Source organism: Prionailurus viverrinus, chromosome C2, assembly GCF_022837055.1.
Source record: "Prionailurus viverrinus isolate Anna chromosome C2, UM_Priviv_1.0, whole genome shotgun sequence".
Classification (NCBI taxonomy): Eukaryota; Metazoa; Chordata; class Mammalia; order Carnivora; family Felidae; genus Prionailurus; species Prionailurus viverrinus.
This window is the reverse complement of record NC_062569.1, coordinates 65,691,847-65,718,446: the sequence shown is the minus strand read 5'-3', so window position 1 is coordinate 65,718,446 and position 26,600 is coordinate 65,691,847. Positions and strand designations below refer to the sequence as shown.

The following is a 26,600-nucleotide window of genomic DNA, read 5'->3' as shown; positions in this document are numbered from 1 at the left end:
GAGACAAAGTGTGAGCGGGGGAGGGGCAGAGAGAGAAAGGGACACAGAATCTGAAGCAGGCTCCGGGCTCTGAGCAAGTGGTCAGCACAGAGCCTGATGCGGGGCTCGAACCCACGAACTGTGAGATCATGACCTGAGCTGAAGTTGCATGCTCAACTGACTGAACCACCCAGGTGCCCCGCCTTTTTTGACTCCAAAGACTTGTTCTGTCCTCTACTTGCTATTTGAAATGTGGTCCGTGCTCAGCAGTATCAGCATCACCTGGGAGTTCATGAGAAATGCAGAATTTTTTAAAGTGTATTTATTTATTTGGAGAAAGAGCATCAGCGGGGGTATGGCAGAGAGAGAAGAGAGAGAATCCCAAGCAGGCTCCTCACTGTCAGTGCACAGCCCAACACGGAGCTACATCTAAAAAACTGTGAGATGAGCTAATGACCTGAGCTATAATCAAGAGTCAGACTCTTTTAACTGACTGAGCCACCCAGGTACCCCAGAGAAATGCACAATTTTAAGTTCCTCTCCAGGTCAACTGAATCAGAATCTGTGTTTTTAAGAAGATCCCTGGGTGATTTATGCACATTAAAGTCCAAGAATTACTCCTTTACCATGTTGGAAAATATTTTCTTGTCAGCTCAAAGTTAACGTGACACAGGGACTGATGATGTAGCCACTCTTAAGTTTTGGTTCAAATTAATATCTCCTAATATCATTTTTGCAGAGGTTCATGAACCAAAAGTCCCAGAAATTAAAAGTTCAGTGATAATAGGATATATGCTATTTCCCTGTCATTTTCTTGAAGAGATCTTGGATTTCATTCTGTAACATTCCAAAGACATTAAGTGAAACAATAAAAACAAAAAAGACATATTAGCCAAACAGGAGAAGAGATATACACTTGATGATCAGACCAACTTAAATATTATTCATTATATAGCTAGTCCACACCCTACATGCTTCAATAATCTCAGCTTCCTTTGTCTTCCACTACTTCCCATGCCCCTGCATCATATGCTGAAGCATCTTGATGGGGAACAGAGCTCTGCTGATCTCTGATGCTAGGGGCAACTTGTCTTCCAAAATATCTGAACAGATTCCTCCCAACTTGTCTACATTAGGGTGACAAATTCTGCCATAAAATGTATTTTGGGGTTTGTCACTGGGTAGTCTTCAGTAAGAAATAGTTCAAGTATAGAAGTTCCCCACTCAGAGGAAGAATTCCAAAGGAGACCACCCATGATCACGTGAAAATTATGTATGTTCCGATCCACATCTGCCTTGATGCCAGACCCTTGATCATTCTCACTCATTCCTGGATCATTCTTCAGGGAATTGTCGTATTGTTCAAGGGTTATGTGAAGGTGTTCAGAATATCACCCTAAAATATGCTACATTGGCATATTGATTATTTTGAATAAAGATACTTAAGAAACAGCCAGTGCAAGAAGGACATTCTGACTTTCCTCTGTCCCCCTGAAAGCAGGAAATAAATCTCCCATGTGAAAGTTACTCTCCTTGTATCAGGAGGATAGAAGACATCTTTATCACCAAAGATAGGGAATCTAGGACCAAGAAGTCTGTATACATAAGCCTAGTTAATTTTTTACCATTTGCTACCCCAAGCATAAACCCCTCTGCCTTGCCAATCCTACACAAACATTGTTTGTCTAAATGATATAAAAGCTGCCCACTCTGGTCACTTCTTTGTGTCCCATATCTTTGAGGGGCTCCTCAAAGATATTCATACATACATACATAATTAAATTTGTTTTTCTCCCGCTAATCTTTCCTGTTACACAGGGGTGTCTCAGCCAAGAACACAGAAAGGTAAATGAAAATTAATTTTTCCTCCCCTTCAGATGTTAGTTTTCCTCATCTTTTCAGTTTAAAACTTTTCAAACCTATGGAAAAGTAGCAACAATTGAAAACATAACTCATATACTTTTCACATGGATTTCCCCAATTATTAATATTTTGTCTCATTTGCTTTCTCTCCATCTCTTGTAACTCTCTCTCTCTCTCTATTTCACTCTCTCTCATCAAGTAAAATACATTAAAACACATTCCTTGGAAAAATCAAATTGTTTCCGTTAATAAAATCACCTTTCTGTGAATATACTATGCTAATCTCCCACTTTCAGGTCTCAATTTTTTCTCTGCATCAAATGGAGCCAAGTGACCACCGTTACTTAGACACTGCGGGGGAAGAGCTATGGACTGTACATGCCACATTGTCCCTCTCCTCCTCCTCTCTTCTAGCTTTTCTATGGCATTGCTTTGATGGTCACAGCAGCATTCAGCAGGAGCAGGGTCCTTGAACAAGGCAAAGCAACGTAGCAAAGGTTATTTGCTCGTAATTCAAACTTCTGTATATCTTCGAGGGTAGCAAGTCCTTATTCTCTGAGAACAGATCACGCAATTTTTGAAAACAACCAAAAATTACTCAGACCCCAAATGGGTATCTAAATCATGGGCATCTCTGAAGTAACGGCACGTACCAAGTCAACTGCATTTAAATAAGTATAGCTTCCCAAGGTGACTCCTCTGAAGAGAACCACCTGTATCTTGGTATCTACATGCTAGTATGTTTGTTTAAAAATAACTGGCACCGAGCACTACTATATGCTTCCGATGGAACAGAACATTGGATAAATTAAAAGCCTGTCTAGAAAGCAATTTGTCAACATGTACCATGAGCTCTAAAGATATTTATAACCTTTGTCCCAATAATTCCACTTTTAGGAAACTATACTGAAGGAATAATAAAATGCATGTTTAAAGAGAAATTTTTTTTTAAAAAAAGATAAAAATTTAAAGGGATTCATCACAGGGATATTTTAAGTAGAAAAATAAAATGAACTCAATGAAAAATTTCCAATACAGGTAATAGACTAAGTGATTTATGATGGTCTAGCCAATGCCTAACCTAATAACATAAAAATTTTATAATGTTAAAAGAAAAAAGTAAGATATAAAACTATATACAGCATAATTATAACTAGGTTATAAAATATATGCATATAAAAGACTGGAAGGAAATACAATAAGATATTAAGAATGGTTATCTTTAGTGGAAGTAGTTATGGGTGACTTTATTATCTTTTCCTTAACATTATACAATAAGTATATGTTTCTTGAAAATAAGAAAAAATCCTGGCACAAAAACAGACACATAGACCAATGGAATAGAATAGAAACCCCAGAACTAGACCCACAAACGTATGGCCAACTCATCTTTGACAAAGCAGGAAAGAACATCCATTGGAAAAAAGACAGCCTCTTTAACAAATGGTGCTGGGAGAACTGGACAGCAACATGCAGAAGGTTGAAACTAGACCACTTTCTCACACCATTCACAAAAATAAACTCAAAATGGATAAAGGACCTAAATGTGAGACAGGAAACCATCAAAACCTTAGAGGAGAAAGCAGGAAAAGACCTCTCTGACCTCAGCCGTAGCAATCTCTTACTCAACACATCCCCAAAGGCAAGGGAATTAAAAGCAAAAGTGAATTACTGGGACTTTATGAAGATAAAAAGCTTCTGCACAGCAAAGGAAACAACCAACAAAACTAAAAGGCAACCAACGGAATGGGAAAAGATATTCGCAAATGACATATCGGACAAAGGGCTAGTATCCAAAATCTATAAAGAGCTCACCAAACTCCACACCCGAAAAACAAATAACCCAGTGAAGAAATGGGCAGAAAACATGAATAGACACTTCTCTAAAGAAGACATCCGGATGGCCAACAGGCACATGAAAAGATGTTCAGCGTCGCTCCTTATCAGGGAAATACAAATCAAAACCACACTCAGGTATCACCTCACGCCAGTCAGAGTGGCCAAAATGAACAAATCAGGAGACTATAGATGCTGGAGAGGATGTGGAGAAACGGGAACCCTCTTGCACTGTTGGTGGGAATGCAAAGTGGTGCAGCCGCTCTGGAAAGCAGTGTGGAGGTTCCTCAGAAAATTAAAAATAGACCTACCCTATGACCCAGCAATAGCACTGCTAGGAATTTATCCAAGGGATACAGGAGTACTGATGCATAGGGCCACTTGTACCCCAATGTTCATAGCAGCACTCTCAACAATAGCCAAATTATGGAAAGAGCCTAAATGTCCATCAACTGATGAATGGATAAAGAAATTGTGGTTTATATACACAATGGAATATTACGTGGCAATGAGAAAAAATGAAATATGGCCTTTTGTAGCAACGTGGATGGAACTGGAGAGTGTGATGCTAAGTGAAATAAGCCATACAGAGAAAGACAGATACCATATGGTTTCACTCTTATGTGGATCCTGAGAAACTTAACGGGAACCCATGGGGGAGGGGAAGGAAAAAAAAAAAAAAAAGAGGTTAGAATGGGAGAGAGCCAAAGCATAAGAGACTGTTAAAAACTGAGAACAAACTGAGGGTTGATGGGGAGTGGGAGGGAGGAGAGGGTGGGTGATGGGTATTGAGGAGGGCACCTTTTGGGATGAGCACTGGGTGTTGTATGGAAACCAATTTTTCAATAAATTTCATTAAAAAAAAAATAAATAAATAAAATAAAAAAAAAAGAAAGTTTAAAAAAAAAAAGAAAATAAGAAAAAATCCTTCAACAACTCATTATTTAATATTTCTCTACAGAGAAAGACCAATTCCTATCAGCTTTTCTTTGCCTCTTTGCAAGGAAAAAATTATATATTCTGATACTTACATCATAGATACTTGTTGTTGCATAGACAGAGGCTTGTAGAAGCATTTTATTTGCAGAATTCTTTGTGACATAAAATTTTTTATGACTACCTCTACCACACAGCCCTGAAGCACACAGTCCAGAAGATCACTCAAGTAACTATTACACAGCACCAATTATGATGTTTTATCTGCCTTTGTAAATAACAACATGATATCATATGTGGGCTGTCCCTATTTCCTTTGTTTGTGTTCCTCATAACTGTCTTCTCTTATTGTTCTGTCTCATTCTTTCCCTGCACTTACATCTCCTAAAGTATGAGATGATCAGAGACCAAAGTCCCTTAAATCAAAATGTACTGAAAGTTGAAGAGACCACCGGCAGAGCAAAGCTTTTAATTTACAGTGGCTGGATACACTGAGATGGTGTGTTGGAGTCCAAGTTCAATCAGATATTTCACAAGTTGCCTGATCTACTCAGCAGTGCCCTGGGCTCCAGGACATGGATACAAAGGACTACTGTGCAGCCTTGACAAGCAACATATTGTCAAGATGGGATGGAATGGAATGGAATGGAATGATACCTGGGGGCAGACTCCTATTTTTGACAAGTCATCAAAAGAAGGGAAAATCAGAAAACAGACCCAAAAAGCATCCCAAAATTTACAAATGTAAACATATTCTGCCTGTGCCTTGAGGAAAAGAAACCAGAAACGCTCAGACCACATGAGATAATTAGTGCTCAAAATCACTCTTCACATGTATTCTTTAATGGGAACTTGAACATTAACTATTGCTTACGTTCTTTTGCTGTGATCTTCTATCGATCCGAGGCAATGTGCAGAACAAACATTCATTAATAATCAAGACTTTAACTTTCTTTTTAAGTAAGTGTTTAGGGAAGTAGAAAGGCAAATATTTAGTAAGAAGTGGGAAGGGATCCCTGATACGAATAACAAATCCACCTTGTCTCTAAGCCTTGTATAGTAAGTTTATAGATATGAATACCTGTGTTATAAAACCAGACAGGGAAATTTGTTGTTAGTGTGGCTATTAAAAGTATGGCCCTAAGAACAGTATCTCTCATAGGGCCACTCTAATCAAGCTAGCTGATGGTGATGATAATCATAATATGGAAAACAAAATGGGCTTAGATTTTGAAGACCTGTGTTCAAGTTCTAGATCTTTTATAAAGGGAGATAATAATTCTTTCCTTTCATAATGAGATTTCAGTACAGGGCACATGAAATAATGAAATATGAAAGGATTTTTAAACTCTGAAACAATATGACCTTGTGTCTCTTGATAACTCACTATAAGCTAGGCATTGTCCTATTTAGCCCTCACTACAAAGCTGAGGCTGGAAATATTATTTTCTCCTTCCACAGACAAGTAATTTGAGGCCCAGAAGGTGAAGTAACTTCCTTATAGATAGAAAGTTGCAAAACTGGAGTTCAAACCTAGACTTGGGACTTGATATATAGCTTTTTTGTGTTTTATTATTATATTACTTTGTTTAAGACTTGCTGGGTTCCAGGTAACATTAACATTATACATACCTGGGATTGCCCAAAAATGACCCCAGGAGCTTGCTCTGTGTCCAATACAGTAGCCACTAGTTATGTAGGACTATCATAGTTATGTAGGACTAGTTATGTAGCCCCTAAAATGTACCTAGTAGAGCCAAAAACTAATTTTAATATAAACTTTAATTTTTAAAAGGTTTTAAATTTAAGTTAAAAATTGGTACTTAATTCGGTATTAGAAAACTTCAAAGTATATATGCAGAAAAATTTGGGTGTGAAAATCTCCTTTTAACTGTATATTTTATGAAATCTAAATACAGATCAAGTATTTCCAAAGGAAATTTAGTGTCCAAATGGAGAGATTCTATAAGTCTAAAAGACACACTTGACTTCAAAGACTTATTATTTTAAAAAAATGTAAAATATCTCAACAACAACTTTTATATTGATTGCATGTAATGACATTTTGGATATAGCGATTTAAAGAAAATGTATTATTAAAATGCATTTCACATTTTTTCCCTATTTTTTTTTTTACTGTAGCTAGTAAAACACCCAAACTTGCATATATGGTTTACATTGTATTTCTATTGACAAACACTGACCTGGACAATGAGTCAGCTGGAACTAAGAGCTCTCCCCTCTTCCCAGCAAGAGGGCTGAACAGGAATTTGGCCTGCCTACCCTGGCTATAAAGTTAACCATGGACCCCAGATCCCCTTTGTTTTGTCAGTTCTTCACAAATTTATTGTTTCTTTGTCTAAAAGATATAAAAGCTGTCTGTTTTGGTAACTTCTTTTTGTAGGGTTTTTGTAGGTATAAGATTAAATTTGTTTTGCTCCTGTTAATCTTATGTTAATTTAATGATTAGACTAGCCAAAGAACCTGGAAGGGAAGAAGAGGAATGTTTTCCTCCCCTACACGTGCCCTATACAATGAAAGAGTGAGAAAGAAGCAGGTCTTGCTCCTAGACTGTTCACCCTCAGTGTGCCCAACACAGTGCTCTGCACACAGTTCGTCTTTCTGTGGATGTCATGAACACCACATCTTGCTCAACCTTGCTTAAAATTTCCCTAATGAAGCCTTCCTAACCCATAGAATTTTCCATGGCTCATGACAAATGGTGACCAGAAAGGGACCCATCTTGCACAACAGGGGATGCTGGGAATACTTGGAGAAAAAGATATAGGAAAAGACTGAACTTCCTCCTCACAGGAAGGTAGATACTCAAAGAACACTGAGATTTGTGATCTTACTGCAAATATGACACATGTGTAATTAACACAGAAGAAGTCAAGGACATACTGGTTACATTTGTAACCAGTGTTGGTCCCCTGAGTCACATTATCCCATAAAAACGTAAGTGGCATTAAAGCAAAATTTCTGTACTAATACATAATGCTGCATTTAACCCAGAATAAAGCTGAAACACAATACGATTTATGTACTCCAGGGACAGGGGAATCCCTATCCACTAGCAAGTATGACAGAGGGCTACCTATTGATGAGAAAATCCACCTTTGTTTAAATGCTAATTAAACATCTACTGAGAGTATCCAACTCTATGCCAGAACATAGAATAGACATTAGGACAGTAATGTGAAATAATATAAAAAGCATTGGCTTTCTCATTATGTGATCCAGGTCTCAGTCTCCTAATCTGTGAAACAATGATAATAGTCTTCAAATGGGTATTGAAAGCCTTAAGGCCATCATGTATTTTAATTGCCTAGACAGTGTGTGACATAGTAAAGACTTTAAATCTTAGTGCCCTCCCTCTGAGAGCTAGGAGAGTGGAAAACAGTCCCTGCCCTAAAGGAGTTAATGCTCTAGTCCGAGGAGCTGACCAGTCTTGTCCTCAGACCCCTATGGCAGTGCTGTAGCTGAGGGTGACTGTGCACCTCCACGTTGGCAGGAAGGAAGGAGGGCCACTGCAGCACGTGTGTGTGTGAACTTGGGATGAGAAGGGGGAGGAACACGGCACAGAAGATGTAAGAAATTGAACTGATATGAAATGATCCCACCACAAAAAGAATTCCCTGCTTGAAAATAAAATTGTTTTCCATTTGATTTCTTGTCATTTGCTTTTCCTGTAAATGTTTAGCACAGGAAAACCAACTATTTGAGGAATTTAATGAGCTATGGTCCAAATAACCACAATTTTAAGCTACCTATGTTTGTGTTTTACCAGAATTCTAGATTTTTGTGAAGTAGAAACATGCCTCCCGCTTTATACTTTACAACTAGGTGTTTGGGATTTTTTTTTTTTTTTCATTTTATTTCAAAATCTCAAACATGTCCATCCCACTCCCCTGGCTCCCATGGTCACTATCTTAGTTCAGCCTTTTTATCCTCTTTTGGTTATTATTCCCAATAGGCCCCACTCTCCAGTTTGTCCTCATGCCAATCCCTCTTGCATGTTGTGACCAGAGCAACCTCTCAGGATCCCACAGTGTCTGCACTGCTTTCCACACCGTCAGCAGCTCCCCATTCCTACAGGAGAGGCCAGGCCACGTGGAAGGCACTGCCACCGCACGACTTGTCCTACCCAATCACCTGCCCTTTGTCTCAAGCATCCCTGCCCAGGAACACCCCACATGTGGACATGGGGGGGCGCCACACGCTGGCCATCTCTGCCTTCCTTAACTTGCTCCCCCTCTTCCCTGTACTCCTCCCTTCTCTGTACTCCGCCTTCAAACCTCAGCCCCAAATGTCGCTTACTCATCCATTCACTTCCTCCTTCAACCCCAGGCAGACGCCAATCATGCTTTCCTCAGCATTTACAGAGCGTTTTCGTCAGACTCCCCGCACAACTCTGGTCATGTCACATCATATTAGAATGAATTGTGTACACATTCTTTTTCTCCATTATGTAACTCTTAGAGAAAGAACATCCCTTTTTATTCCTAATTTAAGGGTGGGTGTGGGCAAGATACCATCTTATAAAATGAGGGCAGCCAGTTGGTAGTCCTTTAAAGTGTCCAGGATGGAGTGAATTCCTCCAAAAATATTTCTAGAAAAGAGGAAAACCAGGGACCAGAAAAGAGAAGGAAAGAGAAAGGGGGGGGGGGGTGCTTAGAAATTGAGTTTAGAATTTAACACAATTGGTTTTTAGCCTGGTTCCTAGAGACGAGGTTGCCGTTCTGTGATCAAGGACAACACACATTGTTTCTGTGAATGTCACTCACCCCATCTGCAGAGTAGAAATAATAATAATAGATCTTACCTCCCTGCCACTGTTATGGGAGTAAATGAATTGAAAGAGTGGCTGTAAAATTCCACTTTTGAATTGAGTCCAAGGTCATTCTGTTTTTTGAAAATGTATTTTTCAGAAAATTGGAAATTTGCTCTAAAATTTTTATTGAAAAAATATTCTCTTTTGTTGAATAATGATAGGAGATAAAACATGCCACAGCTCCAACTCATCCCCCTTTATTAATGAATTAAGCCACATCAAAATGCAATAAAAAGGGTATAAGAGGCTCCTAAGAAGCATTCAAATTTTTATCAGTCATTTTCCCTCCATAAAATGAGCATTTCTATTAAAATGGTATTACATAAAAATAGAATTTTAATGGGTGAAGATTCTTTAAAATCACAAGACCACCTGGTAAAAGGCAGGCTTAAAACTACTTTTCCCTCCATAGAAATTAGAAATGAAAGAAACCAAAAATGACTGAAATTAGAAAATGCAAAAAACCAAAATAGCCACAAAATAAATGTGCTCCCCAAATGTGGAAGTGTCAGGACCTCCAACTCAAAGATGCCATTGTTAAGAATATTAAGCTCTTGCTCAGCAGTGACCATGGGAAGTAAGAAATTCTGCCCGGGTAGTGAAACCACATGGGTTATGCAGAAAGGCACACTGCAGGGAAAGAAGCCACACATGACTGGAAGACAGGGATTGTGATACTACAGAGCAGTGGAAAACATGAATTACTTGCCAACAAGGGATCTACCATCAGAAAGACTCACAGTAGGCAAAAATGCAATAAAGTTGAAAGGATGGTCACTCCAGAGAAAAATGGGCACCACGAGGAACAGGAAAAGGGCACATTTGGTAAGTTTGTATCAATAGTCAAGCTGTGATGTCATTTTCAAAATACGACTATTGGTGTTGAATAGAAAGCATTTCAAATTGAGACGTGTTGAGACAATAAGCATAAACACTCGTACGTTGTACTTGCAAATATTTGGGGATGTGAATATTTATCTTGCTCATCTCTGAAGAATTTTAATTTTTCTCATTTATAATTTTAATCGAAGCATTGCTATTCATTTTTTCTTAACTCTTTCTTATAGGCATCAAATTGTAATATCCAAGTCCAATTTGGGGAAAGAAACACCACCAAGAACTACCCTCCAGAACAAAATAATGATGTTCATTCCTCCAAATAACCAAATTTGAAGTCTACCAAAACAAAAACAAGGAGTCCGCACAAAAAGAAGTAACAAAAATCACATTCTAGGGGTTCAATGCAAGAAGCAGTCTCACTATGCCGTCTAATCAAACTTCAGCTGACTTTCACAAAAAAATTATACCCTAGCTCATCAAAATATACATTTGCCTGACACATGTCGATGTCATGTACTGTCTCTGAAGATCGGGAAAGCTATTTGCAGTGCATGTGATTAGCGGACACTAGTCTTCAAGGTTCAGTTTTCTTCCAAACGGTGTAAAATACCCACAGTTCCAAGTGTGAAGGAACACAGACGATCTCCTTTGAGAAGTCCACAGGAGAATACAGGCACCCAAGCTGTTCTTCATAGAGTTCAGGCCTTCCGTCAAACTGACACAATCGCTCTATGTAAACTATTTCCCTCCTGTTACAGTACTTCTTTTGAGAGGCCAAGAATCAGTTTGAAAAGCTCCCATGTGCAATCTTCTTCTGGAGTTGTGGAGATTGGAATGGCTGTCAAATCATTAATCACATAATCAGTCTCTCTCCCTTCTTTCGGGAATGTACTTCAGTACTTCAGTACTGGAATACAGTCTTCTATTAGAACCTGAGAGCAGTCTCCTTTCTGATTATTTAAGGCATGACCACATGTTTTTCTTTTTTTTTCCTTTTTTCACCACATGTTTTTCACATGTATTTCTTTTTTTTTTTTTAATTTTTTTTAATGTACATTCATTTTGAGAGAGAGAGACAAAGTGAAGGCTGGGGAGGGGCAGAGAGAGAGGGAGAGCCAGAATCTGAAGCAGGCTCCAGGCTCTGAGCTGCCAGCACAGAGCCTGACATGGGGCTCGAACCCACGAACTAGGAGATCATGACCTGAGCCAAAGTCAGATGCTTAACCAACTGAGCCACCCAGGCGCCCCCACATGTATTTCTTACATCCATCAATCACCATTTGGTCAATCTCTACCATAGTGACCATATTTGGTTTCAGTTTAAATATTTCACATAATATGCCCCTATCTCTGCCCCCTTGAATCAGTATGTCTTTGCCACTGTTGTCTCCTTTTCCACTGTCCATGATGGCCTGGGTATGCCCAAATCACTCTCCACCGGATTAAAATCTCCAAACTGCTTCAAGCGTAGAATTTCAATGTTTGTTTAAGGTGAATCTTCACCATACACCACTTCATTTATTCATCCCCAACCAGGCAACCATCAGCTATAGGCCAGTATCTGTCAATGGTCCCTCCTCGAACTATGGGAGGTAATCGCTTCACCCGCTCAGTACAGCCTTCAGTTCTTTTATTCTTTCTTCTACTTTGTCCAAAAGACTGTGAACTTCTTGGTCTTGTGAACCCCCATCATAACTCTGAAGGTCCAACAACACCGATCGTGCGAGTAAATTCTCAGATTGGCAAGGCTACCATTTTTGTTTATGTAGGTTGCCGAATAACTGTGGTCTTGCCAGGTGTGCCCCGACCCCATCATCCCTTGCTCCCGGAAGATGGACTGCAGGCCTTTTAGAATGTTCTCACCATCAGCTTTGGTGCCAAGCATGAAGTCTCGTGTGCTGTGCTGTGCTGCTACCATAGTGAGGCGCTGCCCTGTGCCATGCCTGGGGGAGGTGGAAGCGGGCTCAGGAAACTGGGGAGGCTGCAGGCATGCCAGGCCTCTCTGAAGAATTTTAATTTGAAAAAAATAAAAGATAAAAAGTGTAGGTGAGGACAAAAGACCCAACAAACGAGAGTCTTCCAGGGTATCAGCTGAGTAGAGTGCATCACCTCCATTGTCCCTTAGATACAGTGCAGGAAACAAGTTTTCTTACACCAGTGTCTCCCCAGTATGCTAGAACAACTGGATCTCTCACGGGATTTCACTCACTGTTAACAGTCTTTTATAAACAGGAAAGATCTAGCTCAAAACATTCAATGTACTTAAGAAATCTATAAGGCCACAAATCACTAGGACTATTATCTCCTGTTTAGCTTTTTTATCCCACTGCTAGATATCATATACAATATTTTACATTTGCAATATTGCAGTTTATAAGAAATATACATTTGGTCAAACATATATTTTCCTTATCTATTTAGCCTTCTTCCACAGTTCATAGCTCACAGCTCCCCAAACCCTTGGAACTTCCTAAGTGTGAAGAGACATGAAGGTGTCACTTGTTATGGTAATGAGGTGACTTTTGCAAAGCTTCTAAGGATGAGGTTCATGGTGAATGGAGCCAACCAAGTGATCTGAGGGTTGGAACTTACAGTCCCACCCCCTGACCTATGGGGAGGAGAAAAGGGCTAGAAATGTAATTGCCAATGGCCATTGATTTAATCAACCATGCCTATGTAATGAAGCCTCCTAAAAATCCAAAAGGAGGGGACTCAGAGAGCTTCCAGGTTGATAAACATGTGGAGATTTGGGGAAAACAGTGTGCCTATAGAAGGCATGGAAGCTTCATACCCTTTTACCATACTTTGCCCTATGTATCTCTTCCACCTGACTGGTCTTTTTAAAATGAACCAGTATTTTAGTAAGTAAAATATTTCTCTGAGTTCTGTGTTCTAGACTCTCTAGCAAATCAATCAAAGCTGAGAGGAAATCTTGGGAACCAATGATTTATAGTCAGTTGGTTAGAAATGCCGGTAACAAGCCTGAGCTTTGTGGCTGGCCTCTGAGAGGTACAGGGAGGGCAGTCTTGTAGGACTGAACCCTAATCCATAGAATCTGACGTTATCTCTGGGTAGTGTCAGAACTGAGTTAAATTACAGGACATTCAGCCAGTGCCTGGAGCATCGTTTGTTGTGGGGAATCCCACAAATACACACACCGCACACACCAGAATTGGTCTCAGAACACCATTTTAACATGTGAAAAGCTGGCCCTAGTTCCAAAGCAACTTCACACATTAGTTGCTTTGATGTTGTGGAGGCGAAAGCAAAGGCTCAGAGAAAGAAGGTCATATTCCTAGAAAGAGGCATGTGGAAGGCAAAGCTCCAGGTCTTCTGGGTCCAAATCTACTGTATATGTCACTTCCCTTTTAAATTGTATAATGATCATAAGAAGTTTCAGTTCTCAAAAAAAAAAAAAAAAAAGAGCAAAATCTTTGGCAAGGGCACCTACATTTTCCCAGAGCTTCTTGGAAGAGGACGTGCTGTGTTTCAACCTCCTGGGGGCAAAGAGACCACGGTGAGCTAGATTTCTCCTGTGCAAGGCGCTGGCCTCAGGCTCAGTCTGCAGATGGGCAGAGGGAGGGGAGACCAGGGTGGGACGCTCCAAGTGGGGATTAAACACCCAAATCGGAAGGAGAACAGCTGTAGCCCCTTTGCATTACAGTTTTAAAATTCTGAGCGTGTAAAGAACTATAAAAATCACAAGTAGGCCCTGGATCATAACAGATGAATAAGGGATTTATAATCTTTAAACTGCAAGGAGAATGGCTTACATTTGTACCATTTCCTATTTTGATTACAATCATTGTCCTGAGAGCAGATTCATGTTGTGCCTTTTCTGATTCTTTTTGCAATCCATCACAAGAAGACAACAGAATGGTAATGCTGCTGTACTTTCTTTGAAAGACAATAAAAACCCATGTAACTTCAGACCTTCCCATTTGTTTTTTTTTTTTTCCCTTTTTTTTTTTTTTTTTTTTGATTGGGCAGCCATTTTCTATTGTGGACTGTTAGCTACCTCATTAACCTGGAAAGGTGAGACGGTCTGGACAATTACCTTCCAGAATATTAAAAAGGTTAAAGCAAAAAGCCTGCTGCTTAGTGCTTTTCATAAAGTAGCTCGAGTATTAAATCCTGATATCTTGTTCCAGGTTCCCAGCCTGTAATCACAAGAAATGGCACAAAGCAAGGCTCTTCCCCCTGAATTGTTTTAAAATGGCATTCTTCTCCTAATGTTTCCTGGCCGTATGCAGTTTATGTGTCAATAAACCTTGGGGAAATTTCTATGTCTCCCTTCCCTACAACACCCTGCTGCAGGAGAATGTGCTTTATTTCTTAGTAGGCACTTTTTTCAGCTCAATCTGTTTTTCTTTGTATTAAAGGAACTTCTATAAAATTGATAAGAACCTCTATAACAACGCAAATTTTCTGTTATTCTAGGAATTCACCATTCACAAAAGCAGTGCGAAGATATCAAAATTCATATGCAAAGAAAGGAATGCAAAAGCCTTAGAACTGGTTGGTGCCTCTGGGCTCTAGCCTGGCTATTAACTATTATGGCCCGTAGAAGAGCTATAGTAGTGTGCACTTACCTGTATTATTGGGCTATATATGTAGCCATCTGGAAAACTATAGCTGCACCAACGCCAGAAAAATGAAAAAGGAAGACACGGACTATGTTACATTTTTCAGGTGTTATTCAAACCCTACAGTTGGGTAAATACAAGGAGGACAAAAAAATCCAGTAATTTCTAAATTAAAAAGGAAATATTAACTTTTTCTTCTCTGTGTTGTTTTCACCCTCAGCCCAGCTAGATGGCCCAGGCTTTTATAGCATAAAAAATATATGGAGCATAAGAAATTAGTAGCATGTCCACAGCTGACCTGACTTTACAGAACTACACTCCTATCCTCATCACTTATCTTATATTCTAACTGCCCCTGGGTGGCTTTATACACAGGTGGCATTTGGGACCTATGGGGAATTTCCCATTGGAGGCTGCAAAGCTTAGGGGAAATTATATCATGTGTGGCATATCTAGGAGCTCATTAAAACATTTCTACTCAGGGCTTTATGATAGATTTGGCAGCCTCAGGAATTCCAGTTGGATATATAAAGAGCCTCTTGTTGTTTGTTATTCTAATTGTGGTCATTACACAAATGTAAATGAAACTACACTCTGCTCTTCATTTGCATGTAGATTTGGCAAGTGGTATTTGAAGGGAAAAAAAAACAGTCTTGTCACCCACTTCTTTTACCAATCAGTATCCTTCTCAGACAATAGATTAACTCCTGCCTACATCTCATGCACTGGGCTGTGTGAGAGGGTAACAGGCACGAGGCACACAAAAATGGTAAGAAGCGTCTGCCCTAGTGGAGAGAGAAGTACTATTTGTTTGTTACGTGGCATAATTCATGTACAGTTAAAATTCTGTGTCACGAAACCCAAGCGGGCGGGTTTCGCGGAGATGCTATTTGAGTTAGATTTGAGGAATGAGAAGGACCTTTCCAAAGGGAGACACCTCAGAGGACATCCCTGACAGGGGGAAGAGCAAAGGCCAGGAGAAGAAGTGTGTCAAGAGAATTCACTTTGAGTCCTGGCCTAAGCAAAATCGAACTCACTAAAGGAAATCCACTTTCCCCTGCTTTCCCTCCCCCTTCCCGAAAACACACCACACGGTCAAACTCCAGGACAGATCATTTAGAACTTTGCTCCTGTTCCTCTCCACTCTTATACACAAAGACAAGATTTTGTTACAACAGCCACAAAGGGGCCCTGCTCTTTCACATCGCTATCTCCCTTGATCTCCCAGGTTGTAGGAAACTATCAAATGCAGTTGCAGGACAGAACCAAGTCTCAAGGAGCTAGTTACTGCCTCAGCAATGAAGTGGTAAGGGGACTGGATTTGCTAAAGACAATGAAAACACGTGGTCTGGTAACAGGACCTGGGATCTGAAGGCAAGATTCTCTTAAAGAACTGCCAGGATGGAAAGGTGCAGCAGCCACTTCCTGGAGCAGGACCTCCTCTCCATACCAGTGCTGCCCGGTACGAACATGATGTGAATTACAAATGTGAACCACATATGTAATTTAAAAAAATTTATAGCCACATTAAAAATGTAAAAAAAAAAAAAAATTTAATATATTTTACTGATTCTAATCTATCCAAAATATAAACAATATTTTTCGGGGCACCTGGGTGGCGCAGTCGGTTAAGCGTCCGACTTCAGCCAGGTCACGATCTCGCAGTCCGTGAGTTCGAGCCCCGCGTCAGGCTCTGGGCTGATGGCTCAGAGCCTGGAGCCTGTTTCCGATTCTGTGTCTCCCTCTCTCTCTCTGCCCCTCCCCCGTTCATGCTCTGTCTCTCTCTGTCCCAAAAATAAATAAACGTTGAAAAAAAAAATTTAAAAAAAAAAATATATATATAAACAATATTTTTAAAGCCGTAGCAAGATATTTTACTTTTTTTTTTTGTACTAAGTCTTTGGCGTCCAGTATGTATTTTCCACTGACAGCACATCTCAATTGGCAAGTGCCCAGTGGCCACGGGTGTCTGGTGGCTGTGGTCTTGGACGACCCAAGTCTAAACCCAAGAAACTATCTGTGGTCCTCCCTTCCCTGCACCACTCTGCATTGGTAGGAATCCCCAAATAATCAAAGGACTAGCCAGGGTTAGTCAAGACTCTAGCTAGGGACACATGGTAAATATCCTTGGTTCTTTCATTCATTCAATCATTCATTCATTTCTTCACTTACCAAACACTGGGTCCGCAACTATTATTATATGTCTTATGTGCTTTGTGTGGAAACACAAGATGAAATGAGACTCCATCTCTGCTTTCAGAGTCTCGTTGAGGAGAAACAAGTAAAACAATAATGATGCAATGCCTTAAATCTCTGATAGTGTGTGCACAGGAAGTCTTGGGAGCTCAGAGGAGAGTCAGGAATGAACAAGTTAAAGAGGGGAGCTGGAAGATCATTCAGAGCACTGCAGGGCTACTGAAAGTTTAGTTGGACAGTTGTCAAGTGGAAGGGAAAACATATCCTGAAAGAAAAAGGGATCTGTGCAAAGACCTAAAGTACTATTCTATGAAAGTCAAAAGTAAAAGTAAAGCACTATTTACAATAACCGACATGTGGAAACAACCTAAATGTCCATCAATAGATGAAGGGATAAAGAAGATGTGGTGTATATATACAATGGAATTTTCCTCAGCCAGAAAGAAGAATGAGATCTTGCCATTCACAACAACTTAGATGGACCTAGAGGGTATTATGCCAAGAGAGATAAGTCAGACAGAGAAAGAAAATATCATATGATTTCACTTATATGTGGAATCTAAAAAAAAAAAAAAAGGAGCAAACAAATTAAAAAAGCAGAAACAGATCCATAAATACAGAGAACAAACTGATGGTTACCATAGGGGAGGAAGTTGAAGAGGGGGGTGAGCAAAATGGGTGACAGGGAGTGGGAGGTAGAGGTTTCCATTTATGAAATGAGTAGGTCACAGGGATAAAAGCTACAGCATAGGGAACATAGTCAGTGGTATTGCAATAGCATTGTATAGTAACAAATGGTAACTCCTGTGGTGAGCAGAGCATAAAGTATAGAGGAGTTGAATTACTATGTTGTACACCTGAAGCTAATGTACCATTGTGTGTCAATTATACTTCAATAAATAAAATAAACCAAAATAAAATAAAATAAAATGCTTTAGCAGTGGGGGATGGGGAGTAAAATTTGTAGTAAGGATGTTCCGGGACTATCAGAGAATATGTTAGGAAAATTTGTGTGTCTGTGCTGCATACACCCAGCCACCGTTGGCATGGCATGGAACCAGAGAACCTGCAAGCTTGCAATATGTAGTTTAGAGTCTTTTGATAATTTCCAGCAAAATCCCTGCAACTTGTTTTTAGATAAGGACAGTAGATGTCTGTTCCTAACAGTCCAGAACCAAACTAAAAACCCAACAAATTATGCTGCAAATGTATATTCTGGGTATGAACATAAGGTGTTGTCATAGTTACTTAAACTTACAGTATTTTCTCTTTTTTTTAATGTTTATTTATTTTTGAGAGAGAGAGAGAGAGAGCGCATGCACAGGGGAGGGGCAGAGAGAGAGGGAGACACAGAATCTGAAGCAGACTCCAGGCTCTGAGCTGTCAGCACAGAGCCCGATGTGGGGCTCGAACTCCCAAGCCACAAGATCATGACCTGAGCTGAAGCTGGACGCTTCACCAACTGAGCCACCCAGGTGCCCCAAACTTACAGTATTTTCAAACCAAAGGCCCAGGACTTTTTAAGGCCAGGATGCCTTGCGTATAAAGTAGAGCATTCTGTACCAATTCAGATAACTTTCATTAAAAGATTTTCGGCAATAGTAGCAGAATTACACTTACCCTGGTTGACTTCCCTTGACTTTCAGCTGGCAGGCAAGGTCCGTCCCTTGACTACACCTCCATCGCCACCCGGACACTCACAAGTGCAAGTACACTGCACTCTAGTCACGGAAAATTACCTTCAGTTCCTGAAATACAGACCAGCAGTCTGTCTCAGTTGCACACCTTTGCACATAAAATTTCCAGAAGGCACTGCTCATTTCTACCTGCCTTAAAACTCAGCTCCAGTGGAACCTCCTTGGGGAATCCACCCCATCCTCCCACTATCCACCCTGCTGGGTAGGTGCTACTCTTATGTGCTCTCACACACCCCAGTGAATATCTCCACCACAGCCTTTTCTTCCAAGTGCTTCCATGTTATCTTCTCCCACAAGACTGTTAACTCTTAGTGGGCAAAGATTTTTTTTTTTTTTTAATTTCTATATCCCCAGTACCTACTCAAGTGCTGAGTGATGATGAATGAATAAATGAATAAAGCAATCAGTTAATCATATTGTTTTTAGAAGAAAATGATTTGGGTTGAAGAATTTATCTGTTATGAATAATTTACATACAAAAGGCAGAGTTGGGACCAATCAAAAAATTTTTTAAGGAAAATAATACATGGTTAAGGATATAAAAGTTTACACCTAATTTAAGGAGAGGCAGATTTGGGCTCAAAGTAGAAAATTCTAACAACCAGGGCCATCCCACAAAAGAAAGGTCTATCTCTACATAGGCCAATTATGCCAGTAAGCTGAATCCAGGCCACGCACTATCTTTGTAAATAAAGTTTTATTTTAACTCAACCACACCGATTTATTTACATATTATCCTTAGCTGCTTTCACACACAATGGCAGAATTGAGTAGTTACAACAAAAACCCTAGGGCTTGCAAAGCCTGAAATGTTTACCATCTGGCCCTGTACAGAAAAAATTTGCTGACCTCTGGTCTACTAATGAGGTTGTGAGATTCCCATTATAGAAAGTATTCCAGTAGAGACTGGCTCTGTCCAGGATGTGGAAGAAATATGTTCTTTAAAATGGGAGAATGGTAACCTTTAAATTTCCTCCCCTTTGGGCAGGTCTATGATTACAAGCCTACTTTTCTATGACAAAAACAAGTTATACTCTCTAATTTGTCTTTGACTGACAGCACTATAATGGGCAGCATTGCTAGTTGTAGAAAGGAAATCATGGCCTAGCCATGGTTTAGATAATGCACCTGACTCCCTAAATACAGTTTACTGGTGCTCTGAATAATGAAAGAAATAAATTTTTGCCTTCAAGCATCACCAGGGCCCTATCATAGGAAGCTGTCATGAAAGATTCAAAGCAAGCCAAAGGGACAGTAACCTGACCTGCTGCTAACTCTGTATTTCCCAGCAGACCTAAAACCAGACTCTCCCCCTGGACCACAGGTATTAATCAGCAGGCAGCCCTTCAGCCTTCACTGTTCTTTATGAGGCTGGGTGGTCATGGTGGAAGAGGAGCCACCTATGAGATTCCCTCTCCTGCTTGGTTTATTCTTATCGACTCCCCTCCACAGTGCCCAGAGGTCAGGCCTCCAAGGCTGCTTTTTCATCTTTTGGCAGGTTTATTTACTAGGAATGACAAATTCTGAAACTCGAGCACTCTGGATGAAAAAGAATTCCCTTTCAGAAATCATTCCATCTTCACATATGAAAATGACACTCTGGGACATGTTAATGTTGAACTAAAACCATGTGTGTGCAACTGTTTGTTGTTTATTAGCAGGGTTGAAAAGTCTGCATGCTTCCATACTTTCTTTTCCAGAGCCTGTCCCTTTGGGTAGATTAAGGAGGGAGGCACGCATCAGGAAGACAGAAGGCATTGCCCATAGCCTGCTACAGAAAGTCTTGTGCAGGAAACTGGCCAACGACGGCAGGCTGGGGGCAAGGAGGGTCCTTGCTTTCACCACCACATCCGTAATGCTTGGCGATCACCTCAACACGTTTTTTGGCATCACTAGATATATTGCTCTACAAATAACTGAGGAACGGAAGCTAGCCCCAATGACTGTATTTTCAACTTACATGAGCTTTCCCCAAAGACACTAACATTCATTCAACCCCCTTCAAATTGCTCACCAAATATATCAAGTCCCAGGAGATGCTCAAGGATGAAGGCAGCTGAAAAGACCCCAAAACATTTATGGTAGAAATTATTTATAGCTGCTGTTTACTTCTTCTGGGGCCACATTTGAAAATGGTCCCAGGTTTCTAGCAAATCCTGCTTCTTTCCCTCCCATCCCTTTACACAGTAGTTGTCTCCTTGTTGATACAGCAGCTGCACCAATGAGCTGCGCTCTGGCTTTCAGATGCCTGCCGACTCTTGTTATCAGTCTGAAGGAATTGGCTGCTTTAGAAGGAAAGGATAAAATCTCTCCAGTATCACATCATATCAAGGAAGTATTGTGTAAATTATAGCTGCCTGGGGTCAAGTTGCACAGATACCTGGCATTTGTTCCCCTCCCCCACCTCCTCCCCCATTCCCCTGTGCCTGAGGATACCTGCTGTAATAAAAAATAATGGAGAAAACTTTGCTCCCATGAAACCTTATTGAAATGCTCCACTGGAAGGAGTGACCAAAGGTCGGTAGGGGAAATGTTCAGTCAATGGGATTCAGAGCGCTGCTTCCACTTCTGAACTCTTGTGGCACCAATTGGCTGAACCAGTCTGTGGCATTTATCAAATCCTGCTCTGTTCTATTGTCTGTGCATGTCTAGCTCATCTACTTAAAGAGTGTGTAAAAGTTCCTTAAAGGCAGTATAATCCCACATGTTCTCCCCTGTACTTCCAATAGCTCCTAGCATAGGACCTTGCACCCTGAAGTCATCTGAAAATTTTTTTGGGGCATGCTACTTTCGAACTTGTGTGCTAGTTTGAATACATTTTAAGAATTTTTAAAAGTTTGTTGAGTTACCTGAACACAGAAGAGATGGGATCGGATTTTTTAATCCTTCCTTACGGCAATAGATGGAATGACCATCTAGTCCCCAAAGATGTCTAAGTCCTAATCCCCAGAACCTGTGAATATGTTACATGACATGGCAAGGAGGGACTAAAGATGCAGATGGAATTAAGGTTGCTAATCAGCTGACCATAAAATAGGAAGGATTTCCTGGATTATCCGGGTGGACCCAATATAATCACAAAGGTCCTTGAGAGTGAAAACAAGAAGTAGAAGAGCTAGTGTCAGAGCAACCCCATGTGAGGAAAACTCTACTAGCCATTGTCAACTTTGAAGATGGAAGGGGACACAAGCCATGCAACGTGGGCAGCCTCTGGAACCTGGAAAAGGCAAGAAAAAGGATATTCCCCAGAGCTTCCAGAAAGGAAGGCAGCCCTTCTGATTCCTTGCTTTTAGCTCAGTTCTGACTTTCAGAATAAGATAATAAGTTTGTATTGTTTTAAGCCACCAAATTGAGACAAGTTTGTTACAGAAGCAGTAAGAAACTAATAGACTCAACTATCCAAGATTTATGGAAAAGGAAAGAAAGTTTCATAAGGAAATATTAAGGAAGTTTAATAAGGAAGGTGGTGTAATTTCATGGAAAAGGATGAGGTCCTCCAATTTACTTCCCCCAAAAATGTCCCTCTCACTTCCCACTGGGCCTTGAGAACTGGAAAAGTAATAGCTCATCCAGTTAAATAGGGTGCCATCCCTGATCTATAAGGAAATCTTATAACTGTGACTCTCAAGTGTCCAGTTTTCACAATGGAAAACCACTTGCTATGGTGCCTGGACAACAAAATGTCATTTGAAAGTGGTGTCCCCAAACTTGATAAGCAGAGGATGCTGCCAATTGAGATAGGCTTGGAACCAACAATACTGGCTGGAAACATGAGGTGATGCATGGAGACACAGGTAGTTTGCCAAGCCAGGGAGGAAAATAGAGATAATTAGGTTCCAAAGGCCATCTTCACTAATAGCACAATTTTGCTTACTGTCAAACACTTAAAGGGTCAGGCTCCCCAATTCAGTCTTTATCAAGGTGATTAGCCTGGGAAGGCTGCAGAGGCTGCCTCTATTACATCCACTGAGTGAAATAGGAGCCTCCAGGGTTCTTGTAATTGTTCAGTACCGAGGTATAAGTCAAACACATTTATGGGAGTTGGCCTCTAGCCTACTTCTTATGAATACACATAAACACACCTTTTATTGCTCAATAATGTTTTCCCTTTTGCAACTTTTTATGAACCACTAAAAAAAATGGGGCTAGTATCTTAATTTTTTCTGAAAAAGAAACCACAGAAATACCAAATCTTCCAAATGGGAACTCGTCTTGCCTGCTGCCTCAACCAAAAATTATTCGCCAAGGGAGTGGTCGAAGCTTCAGCATCAACAACATGATATTAATTTGGTCGAAATCCAACTGACTATCTCCCCAGACTGAGTTTCTGCATTCCTCTTTATGAGCCCAACCTTAGCCTCTGGGGTGCCTAAGGTGCAAGGCAGCAGAATTCATCAGCTCTTTATGCCTATGGGATGTGCTCCCCACTGGCCCTGTTACAAATCAGCATTCTCTAGCCTTGGCTTCCATCCAGAAAAGCAAGAAGCTCTTTCCTCCATGGACACCTTTCATTGCCACCTCTACACCATGAGGTCCAAGCCTTCGTGACCCCCTACCTGGACCATTGCAATAGCTTCCTAGCTGGGAACTCTATCTCTGGTATCCACATTCTCCAATTTGTATAACCAACCACACCGCTGCCAGATTAATGTCCAAAGGACAGATACACTCATATCATCCTGGCGTAGATGCTTCAAAAATTCTCCACTTCTCATCCAGTGAAATTCAATCTCCTTAACCTGGCACTTCACTTCAGATAACCTGGCTCTGAGTTACATTTCTAGATGTATCTCTCACTATTCACGTCCATGCATTCCACACCGCAGACAGTCTGGATGGTTTAGTGCCAGCAGCATACCCCACACATGCTTCTGCTCTTGCCATTTTTTAGTTCTTTGTTGCAAGCCACAAAAATCAATGTGGCCAATCTTGGGAACAAACGGATGTGCTGAAAAGATGTATGGAAGTTCACAGAATCTGAAGAACAAGGCACAGAAAGGACAGGAACCAGTTACTCAGGGGAGAGGGCTGCCCACTTATGGGCACTGTTGGACCATCTCTTCAGGGCCCAGCCAAAGTAAATCCATGCACCCCAACCTTTTGAGTTGTTTTGTTTGCCACTCTGCTTTTGCTTAGATTCCAGCTCCAGAGAGTATTCAATAGACCTAGCTTTGGCTAGAGAACATCAGACCACCATGATAGACAATTTTGCAAGCTTTATCCAATGGAGAAAAGAATCCCCCCAAAGTGAGTCAGAGTGTTAGTACCAAAATAACAAATAATGGAGGCTGGGCGGTCAAAAGCAACAAATATCTGCACCACGTTATCTTCATCTAGGATGCTCATTTTCTACCTACCATTCCCTGCTCATCCCCAAGACCCAAGTCAGACATCATTTTAAAGCCTGAGCTCATCTCTTATGTCATGAACTTCTGTCTCAGAGTGTGCTCACTCCTCTCTTGGGGCTCCCCTTACTTTCTTCCTTGTTTTTTAGTTGTTATGTCTCATCCCCTTCCTCACTAGCTTTGTAATGAATGCAATGAATCTAGTTTCTGGATCCATAAAAAGCAGACAATAATAACTATGTCACAGAATCATAGCCTGTAATGGAATTAGTTCAGTGCCTGACACATAATAAGTCCTCACCAAATGTTGTTGTTGTTTCTATTAGCCTGTCATCACCATCATTATCAGTATATAACTCTTTCAGCCTGAGAACCATGACTTATTTGTCTGTATAGACCCTAGTGAAATATTTTACACACAAAACTATTTGTTACTCCTGGTGGATAAATGACTCAATCAATAGGACAATCGATCAATGAAGTAAGAAAAAATTTGGAAGCTGAAACTAAAAGTGGGATTTCAGTAGGCCCACTTTTTCTACTTTTACCCCCCGATAACAGACCCCAACTGTAAGAACAAGGGTCATCATAGAAGTTCCAAGAAATAAACAGGAAGAGAGCTTTCCATGGAATATTCTGTGGTTGTGAGGCAGTTGGAAACACAGCCCCATTTCTGTTCTTTTGCAACAATAGCCTGTGTCTGTAGGACTTTAAAATCGATAATGAAAAGAAGAAAGAAAGGAGGGAAGGAGAGAGGGAAGAAGACCATTCATTAAAACTTTAGGGTGGTCCATAGTAATAGGAAACAAACACCCTAGCCCCTGACCTAGTTTCCCAACTCTGTCAGCAGTCCCCTGGAGAGCCATCATCGGTGTTGCTACTATGTGCAATAGTTAGGGATGCTCCTCAGGCATTCTTATCTCCCTTGGTTACCACTATGGGTCTGTCATCTATGAATTATCTAAACTCTCTTCAAATCTATTTATATGTTCAGCCTTTGCCACTTTCCACTTGTATCTTAAAGCAAATCTTGAAGTCTCATCTGGATGACTAGGGGGAAAAAAACAAGAAAAAATAAGCCTTTCCAACAAAAAACTAAAGAACTTTCCATTTAAATCTTACCTGTGTCACTCACTCAATAGCCTTGGGCCAGGCATTTGCCCTCTCTGCTTCATTTTGATTCATTTAAAATTGATATAATAACCTTCAGATTAGTACATTAAAGTTTAATTTTAACTTTTTCATGCCATTCAGAATATAAAGGAGATTATTACAGATTCTGGATAAGAATTATTTTTTTTTTAAGTTTATTTTTATTTAAGAGATATAGAGACCAAGCAGGGGAGGGACAGAGAGAGAGGGAGACAAAATCCCAAACAGTCTCTGTGCTATCAATGCAGAGCCCAACACGGGGTTCAAACTCACTCTATGAGATCATGACCTCAGCAGAAATCAAGAGTCGGATGCTTAATGGACTGAGCCACCCAGGTGTCCCAAGAATCCTTTTTTTAATTTGACTAAATGTGCATTCCTCCCTGATCACTTCTTTGTCATCATATCTTTTAGACACTTTGGAAAATTCTTGGGGAACCAAAACACGTGGTTGTGTAGATTGTGCATTGCACTACTCTAGGGGGCAATACTCATATCTTATCATAGATACGTCCATTCATTATAAAAATTTCCAGACAAATGTCAGTAGGGTGTCTCGAGGAAGGGGTACCTTTTTCTACTTCACACAAAGATATCAAGAAGACATTATTGCTAGATTTGAGACAATATGTCTTCTTCCACTTTATCCTTAGGTCTTTGAAAATCTTCCATTTATTAGATAGATTAAAGGGAGCCCACTGGTATTTCAAATGCAGTGCACATTAAGTAGTCACTTCCAGCATTAGAACTTACTACTCATGTTATATTGACAGTCCTTTGATGGAAACTTCCTCATGGAACTGGTTTCTGAGGTCCCACACTTCCTCCTTTTTTAAGATACCAACGAGCAGGTGCAGAGATATGCTCCACTTACAGCAGCCCAAGGCAAGTTTCATATACAACTAAGTACCCTTGCTTATTAAACCTGCCACCTACCAATCTGAGGTGGTCTGCCTCTTTCTTTGGTGTCTGCCTGCCCTTTGTGTACAGTGAGCGGGGTTCAGAAGGCAGTTTCTGATTTTACCTGTGCAACTCTTGAGATTGCAAACTCCAGCACCTGGCCTAGGGCCTAGCACAAAATAGTCATTCAGGCAATGGTGGCTGAAGGAACAGAGGGAGGGAAGGAGAAAAGGGAGGGAGGGTAGGGGACAGCAAGATGACAAGGCACAGGTATTTTGCAGAGACCTACTAGGCTCCATTATGTAGGCATGAGTTTGTTTCTTCTTTTAGATTTTGAGTTTAAGAACAAAGATCATAATCTAGAATCATCTTCATATTCCTTCAAGCTAATACAGAATCACACATGTACTGAACATTCAATCAATGTTGGCTAAAT

General features: G+C 40.4%; 1 long non-coding RNA gene and 1 pseudogene across 4 annotated transcripts in view; both read right to left on the bottom strand.

Annotated features, from left to right (window-relative positions):
- The window catches only part of LOC125175193 (uncharacterized), a 256,162-nt gene that overhangs the window by 214,666 nt on the left and 14,896 nt on the right, over positions 1-26,600 (bottom strand). For all 4 annotated transcript variants that reach the window (XR_007155688.1, XR_007155687.1, XR_007155689.1 and 1 more), the window contains exon 2: positions 18,691-18,818. This is a non-coding gene — a long non-coding RNA (uncharacterized LOC125175193). The remainder of the gene's footprint in view (positions 1-18,690; positions 18,819-26,600) is intronic.
- Positions 10,688-12,206, bottom strand: LOC125175192 (spermine synthase-like; annotated as a pseudogene).